We start from the raw sequence: 7,368 nt of genomic DNA, 5'->3' as shown, positions 1-7,368 counted from the left end.
GACTACACTCAACTGGATAATATAGAGGACTACATGGCCGCGGCGGGTATACGAATTTTATCTTCGAGTGCTGAAAGTATCTCTCACGACTGAGCAAAGCGAACGATTGAGAGATACCTTGAGCTCGAGAAGATAAAATTCATATCCCCAAGCGGCCATGTAATGTTATGTTTATTACATAGATATTGATGAAATGTCCAGATTTAAAACAACATGTTCCACTCATTTTTTAAATGACGAAAAAGTGGTCACCAACCGCTAATTAATAACACGCATGTTGTGTAACATGAAATGTAGTAGAGAATAATTATATTAAAGCACAAAAGTATCTTACAAGGAAGAGGAAGCTCTTGTTTTATTGGCTAATCGTGTTCGTTTACAAAGACGACAGCTATATTCTCGCATGTGAAAGATAAAAATGATATGTTGTTCACTGCGCGCGGTGAAGACATGATTTTTTAGTAAAAGGAGAAATCCTGGTATTTCATCAGTATCTATATAATAAAATAATGTACAAATTTATGAGCAGTAATTTACTACATACGAAAAGTAAACTTACCGCAGGGCTGTTTCGTTGCACTTCATTGTTGCAGTGCATGTTCTTGAAACCTTCTTCGTTCCCCCAGAACAAGTCTTAGTGCACTCAGAAACTGGCAGCCATTCTGTACAAGTCTCACTAGCCGGACAGATCATGTCAGTGGACCCGACCATTCCTAAAAGTAGAAGACAGATATTTCCCTTAAACATACTGACATACCTGGTTACTAAAATAAGCTTTAAAGTTTTACGTAAAGTTTTAAAGTTTTACCGTAAACGTCTTACTAGACATAAAGATGTCAAGAGACCCGTCTATTCCTAACAGTGGAAGATAGATATTTTCCTTGAACACACTGATATATACTAGTTATTGAACTGAGTCGAGTGCAGTTTGGTCTGAAGTCACGAATATGATTTCTGACCAAAATTGCGCGAGTGAATCTGGTTTTGTTATTGTAATGTCAAACAGTTTTAAGTTCCTGTGGTGGTGTTTTTAACAATTATTCCATTAGCGCGCGTTGGATATGAGATGATAGATAGCCAACGAGGCCCGTAGCGCCGAGTTGGCTATAATCATCTCATATCCAACAAGCGTGAGTGGAATAATTGTTTTATTAAAAACGCCCCCAAAATATAGAAACTAGACTACAAAAAAGTGAAAAGGCCCAAAAAAATCACGCATATGCTTGCCGTGTTTATAGATCATGGTATAATGGCTCATAACCCATGATGGCTTAGCCAATCAAAACTCTCGAATTGCATTATCCAATGATCCAATTTTTAACAAAATTTAATATACAATTGTCTTTTTTCTTTATTATTTGCCTTTTGACTTGTTAAAGCGTAAGCATAGAAAATGAAGCTTTAAGCAAATATTCATGCTGTTCACTGGTTAGTTATCAACTATTCGCTAATGTGAAGCTGGCTAGTGGTGGATATTTACTGAGGCGTGAATCGACGAGGTAAACATTCACAAATGGCAAGCGAATCTGACGTGAATAGTTGTTTCTTTCTCTTGTTAATTACCTTAATGAGAGAGTATAGTGCTGCTTTATTTTGTAATATTATGATTTGCATGAAACAAGAAATATAAGTGAAAGAAACCGACGTTTCGGTACATCTTGCGCCATTATCAAGGTTATAAAGATAAAATGCGGTTTGTAAAAAAGGCTACGTTAAAACGAATTTGCATAAAAGAGTGCCAAGCTAAGTACATGAATACTTTAGCACGAAGAGAATCCGACTGTACATTCAATGCTGGTTTAAGATATTGAATACACAGCATTTCATTAACAAGGCGAGTCAAATTTGTTCGGTGCATTTCCTGATTACATTGACGCGTGCTAAGAAATTGTTCGGAACAGCAGTGTTATGATCTTTGCAATAATGCCTGTAAATAGATGACGCCTTTTGACGGTGTCCCTCAACGCGCGTGTGAAGGTGGCCCTTTGTGTACCCGACATAACCTGCATCGCACAGGTCACACTTGAATAAATAAAACAACGCATTGCTGGGTTACGATGTTAGGCTTGGGCTCACGCAAGCTAGAGCTTGTTTAAGCGTGCGGCTAGTAAACACGGGTTGAATGGTCCTCTGCACCTTGCTAATAAGATCGTCTAAGTTGTCGTTTGACAGACACTGCAGCATCCTGATCTTTATAGGGTGAGAGAACCTATCCGGATGGCGTCATCGGTATGCTGTTGCGACTCTCGAGGTGATAAAACCGTTGATGACGGAATCCATAACTTGTTCGGAACTGCTGTTCCGAACAATTTCTTAGCACGCTTCAATGTAATCAAGAAAGGCACGACCAAATTTTGACTGCCTTGTTAATGAAATGCTGTGTATTCAAATCTTAAACCCGCATTGACTGTACCAGTCGGATTCTCTTCGTGCTAAAGTATTAATGTAATTAGCTTGGCACTCTTTTATGCAACTTCGTTTTAACGTAGCCTTTTTACAAACCGCCTTTTAGCTTAATAACCTTGGAAAAGGGCGCAAGAGGCACCGAAACGTCTGGTTTCTTTCACTTATATTCTTGTTTCATGTATTTCTAAATCGTCTTCTCTTTATGATGATTTGAAAGTCCAAAAAGATTTAAAATTACCTGACAAGTTGTGCCTACCGGACAAGCTTAGCGTGACAAGTGCCCAATCCACCAAAGGCCCTGGTAGAAACCAGTGAAGTATTCATTCCAACTTTCCCTTCTCCCAAAATGGAAAGGGACAAACAAAACCGAAAAAGGAAAAAATTAACAGTACGTGAGAATTTAGTGATAGAGGACAAAAACCAGGGAAATGGAAACTGAATTGTGAATGATCTGTATTCTCCAAGACTGACAGACCACACGTTTTGCAAAAAGTCCCGATGATGCCTGGGGGTGCGAAAAAGTTCGAAGTCCACCTAAAGCGGGTTTAAGTTTCTCCATTCATATTTCCTATTTCTTAGCTGCCTATCAAAAGACATTGATTGGTAAGAGCTATTGGTGCAATATATTTTTTAGGTTTGCCTAACCCTACCGCTAGCTTGTTTGAAAAAAATACATAAACAAGATGAAAAATGACCTCTCTGCCCAGACGTTTGAGATAATAGTTAGTGAGGGTAAACAACTAAATGATCTTTTAAAGCAACAAACTTTCTTCACACCATGTTCAAAATCAGGGTTAAGCTTTGGTCGATTGCTTTGAATTTTGTTTTGAGCAAACTCTGTCGAGGAGAGGAGAAGTTGGCGATTCTATATCCTCACTCAAAGTGGCACTTCACTAGTAGCATTCTCAAAGAATCATTAGTTTTCCTGCTCTTTCTGTTAATCAATTTACTTTACAAGTCAGGTGATTAATACAAGTATCCTGTCCATGTGGCATACGATAAGCTAACTCTGAGGAAGGGTTAGTGTCCAAAAATGTTGGTGTTTCTGTCGTTTCTCTGTTAAGGTGACGTTTACCTTATCACGTCAGTTTAAAACCAACTAAGTCGTTTCATTCCTTTATCGACAAAAGTATATAACTGCTTCATTTGAAACTTCCCCTTAACCAAGGAAAGTATATGTCAAAGTTACCGAGCAAGAGATCAAATTTTCTGTACTTGTTATAGAACAATCTTCAATTAAGCCTGGACCATCGATAGAAAACACTTACCCTGCCAATAAGCGCCCTTAAACAAAGAAACACTAAAAGAATAATGTAAGGTCTAACATAAGACCTGTAAAAACCGGGGTGGGAGAGTAATATTATAGAGAAAACCTTTGAATGCGAGATAAAACAAATACGCTCGTGCCCTTGTCACGCTATCAATGGCAGCAAGAAAAACCATATTTCAGATCATGACTCTCTTCTTAGCTAAATCTAAACAATTTCGCTTATTTTATCATTGTGGATATATAACAAAAGAAATTCGAACACTGTACATCAAACTCAGTTACGAATAAAAACGTTAAACAGCACTATCGTACCGGTTATAAAGGCGACTGTAAAGTTGTGTCACTTATGACCCTGTCAGCACGTCCTATAAATAGTTTAAATTCCTCACAAATACAGTCTGTGACAAAATTCGTTGGAACAGTACACGACTATACAGATCTGAAGCTTTCGCAGCTCACTCTCCCCTCACAATGTTGTTTTAACGCGAGTTTCTGAGCCCAATTGCCAAAAAAACACATTGTGGGAGGGCAAGAATTGTAAAGTGTTTCAACAATTTTGTCCGGGACTGTATTTTTGAGGAATTTCAGTTATGAAAAGAATTGGCGGGAAATATGCTACATTTTAGGAGAAGGAAACCCTTGATTTATAGCGGCCTAGAGTGAGATGTTGCGCCCATATTTGATAAATTCGACAAGAAATGCAAACATACATCATGTTCAGGTTTGTTTGAATTTTGGTTGTTGTTTCTCGTTCAAAAAAAGAAAGCCTTTCATAGAGGTTGACTGTGGCTGAGCATGTTCTGCTTAGGAACGACCTTAACCAGGATGAATTTGCAGAGGCCGTTCGAGTTTTATTGCGTGAAGGAAAAAAATCGTAATATCTTGGTAACTGGGTTGCTGGTTGCGGCAAAACACTTTATAACTCCTCTAAACTCTGTTTTCCAACCTTTTTGTAATCCTGGTACGACCACGATCGCTTTGGTTGATACTGTAAGTACTGACAGCGATGAAGTGATTCTCAAATGACGTTCGTTGGTGTCCCTAAATTAACGCACGGCACGATTTTTCACTTCTTTTGGAAGGTCACAAAGTTCATTTACCTACACTCAAATAACATTCCGCACGGGATATTGACTTTTAACCCGATTCTCCAATATTTTGCACCAGCAAGGAAGAGTTCACCTTTGTTAGATGCGCGTTCGCTGGTCGAAAAGTCTTTTCATTCATTTCATGCGGCACAAATTCCCGAAAAAGAACAACAGTGTATTTCCCCATGCTCCCGTTTTATTCGGCCTTGATCTTCTCACAAAGTTAATTAGCGTGCATCTGTAATTCAACGAGTCACCAACGAGTCACCATTTTTAAGAAAGCTTTTTTGGTGAGAAATATGCACAATTGAACCACGACGATAAAACAGTCAGAAAGGGCAGTGAACACAGAAGGTGAATCGATTGTTTTGGACACTATAGTAGAGAAAATAGCCATTTTTGAGGCAAATGTGCATGGTGACGTTGTCAATGCACTGAGAAAAAGGATCCTGCTAAATTTAATTAATACAGTGGTGACTCGTGCACACTAACACAATGTCGTTGTTGTTTTCTTCTCTTGTTGGTTTTGTCTAGCGAAATTCGACTTGAAAAAATTGTTAAGCGATATCAAATTAGCCTACAATGGAGTTGTTATGAAAAAACAGTCAGTAGAAACCGTCTAATACAGTAACGTTTTCAAACTGCGTGTCACCATTTTGGTACAAAGTTGCTCACGCAATGAACTAACTAAAGTAAACAAGCTTTACATCACGTGTCATAAGTTTCTATCCTTGTGCAAAATTAGTGTTTTTCATAACTATAACTTGTGTTTCCTGTATTTCCATGTCTCTCACCGACAGAAATTGTCGAAGAGTTATAAAAAAAAAACTGTACTAACATAAAAAGTATTCTTTTTAATTTCCCGGGTCTTACGAAGTTTTACTCGCGTAACATTGGGCCGGGTAATACATATATGTGCAAACTAATTTTAAGCCGTAACAATATTTGACAGTTGGCGATACATCGTCATTTTATGTAAAATACCGCATCAGTTAGTATTTTATACGACCTCCTGAGGGAAGCTACATCAAGGTAAAAGGCAATATCCTTCGTCCATATATATTCAGTATGTTGTCATCTCATTTTTAGCGCAAATCTTAATCTGTTTCGCACATCCAAGAAGTCGAAAGTCCTTTTTTGTTGATTGTAGGCAGTAATATCCTTTAGAAGTTGGAAAGGACGAACTTTTCTCACAGATACAGCAATTGTAGAAACCCCGCCTCCCTTGCCTTCTATAACATAACTTCCATGGGCGTCTCCTGTTAACAATGGCTGGATAGGTTTTCTCTTAACTGTTAAACCTTTGTATGTGCTTTTCTTTCCAGGAAAATCGTCACTGATTAATCTCCAATCGCTTTTAGGAAAAATGTAGCGCGTTTTAGCTACTTTACGAAGAGAAAACCTTTGAATGCGAGATAAAACAAATACGCTCGTGCCCTTGTCACGCTATCAATGGCAGCAAGAAAACCATATTTCAGATCATGACTCTCTTCTTAGCTAAATCTAAACAATTTCGCTTATTTTATCATTGTGGATATATAACAAAAGAAATTCGAACACTGTACATCAAACTCAGTTACGAATAAAAACGTTAAACAGCACTATCGTACCGGTTATAAAGGCGACTGTAAAGTTGTGTCACTTATGACCCTGTCAGCACGTCCTATAAATAGTTTAAATTCCTCACAAATACAGTCTGTGACAAAATTCGTTGGAACAGTACACGACTATACAGATCTGAAGCTTTCGCAGCTCACTCTCCCCTCACAATGTTGTTTTAACGCGAGTTTCTGAGCCCAATTGCCAAAACAACATTGTGGGAGGGCAAGAATTGTAAAGTGTTTCAACAATTTTGTCCGGGACTGTATTTTTGAGGAATTTCAGTTATGAAAAGAATTGGCGGGAAATATGCTACATTTTAGGAGAAGGAAACCCTTGATTTATAGCGGCCTAGAGTGAGATGTTGCGCCATATTTGTGATAAATTCGACAAGAAATGCAAACATACATCATGTTCAGGTTTGTTTGAATTTGGTTGGTTGTTGTTTCTCGTTCAAAAAAGAAAGCCTTTTTCATAAAGGTTGACTGTGGCTGAGCATGTTCTGCTTAGGAACGACCTTAACCAGGATGAATTTGCAGAGGCCGTTCGAGTTTTATTGCGTGAAGGAAAAAATCGTAATATCTTGGTAACTGGGGTTGCTGGTTGCGGCAAAACACTTTATAACTCCTCTAAACTCTGTTTTCCAACCGTTTTGTAATCCTGGTACGACCACGATCGCTTTGGTTGATACTGTAAGTACTGACAGCGATGAAGTGATTCTCTCAAATGACGTTCGTTGGTGTCCCTAAATTAACGCACGGCACGATTTTTCACTTCTTTTGGAAGGTCACAAAGTTCATTTACCTACACTCAAATAACATTCCGCACGGGATATTGACTTTTAACCCGATTCTCCAATATTTTGCACCAGCAAGGAAGAGTTCACCTTTGTTAGATGCGCGTTCGCTGGTCGAAAGTCTTTTCATTCATTTCATGCGGCACAAATTCCCGAAAAAGAACAACAGTGTATTTCCCCATGCTCCCGTTTTATTCGGCCTTGATCTT

At 38.4% G+C, this 7,368-nt stretch overlaps 1 protein-coding gene across 1 annotated transcript in view; it reads right to left on the bottom strand.

Annotated features, from left to right (window-relative positions):
• LOC137995007 (matrilin-3-like) overlaps positions 1-565 on the bottom strand; it is an 11,415-nt gene extending 10,850 nt beyond the window's left edge. Inside the window, exon 1 of the mRNA XM_068840581.1 lies at positions 560-565. The gene's annotated coding sequence lies outside the window, so the exon portion shown is untranslated. The remainder of the gene's footprint in view (positions 1-559) is intronic.
• Positions 566-7,368: the final 6,803 nt, after the last annotated feature.

Source organism: Montipora foliosa, chromosome 3 (genome assembly GCF_036669935.1).
Source record: "Montipora foliosa isolate CH-2021 chromosome 3, ASM3666993v2, whole genome shotgun sequence".
Taxonomy (NCBI): Eukaryota; Metazoa; Cnidaria; class Anthozoa; order Scleractinia; family Acroporidae; genus Montipora; species Montipora foliosa.
Note: the sequence above shows the minus strand (reverse complement) of the source record. Positions and strands in the feature narration are given on the sequence as shown.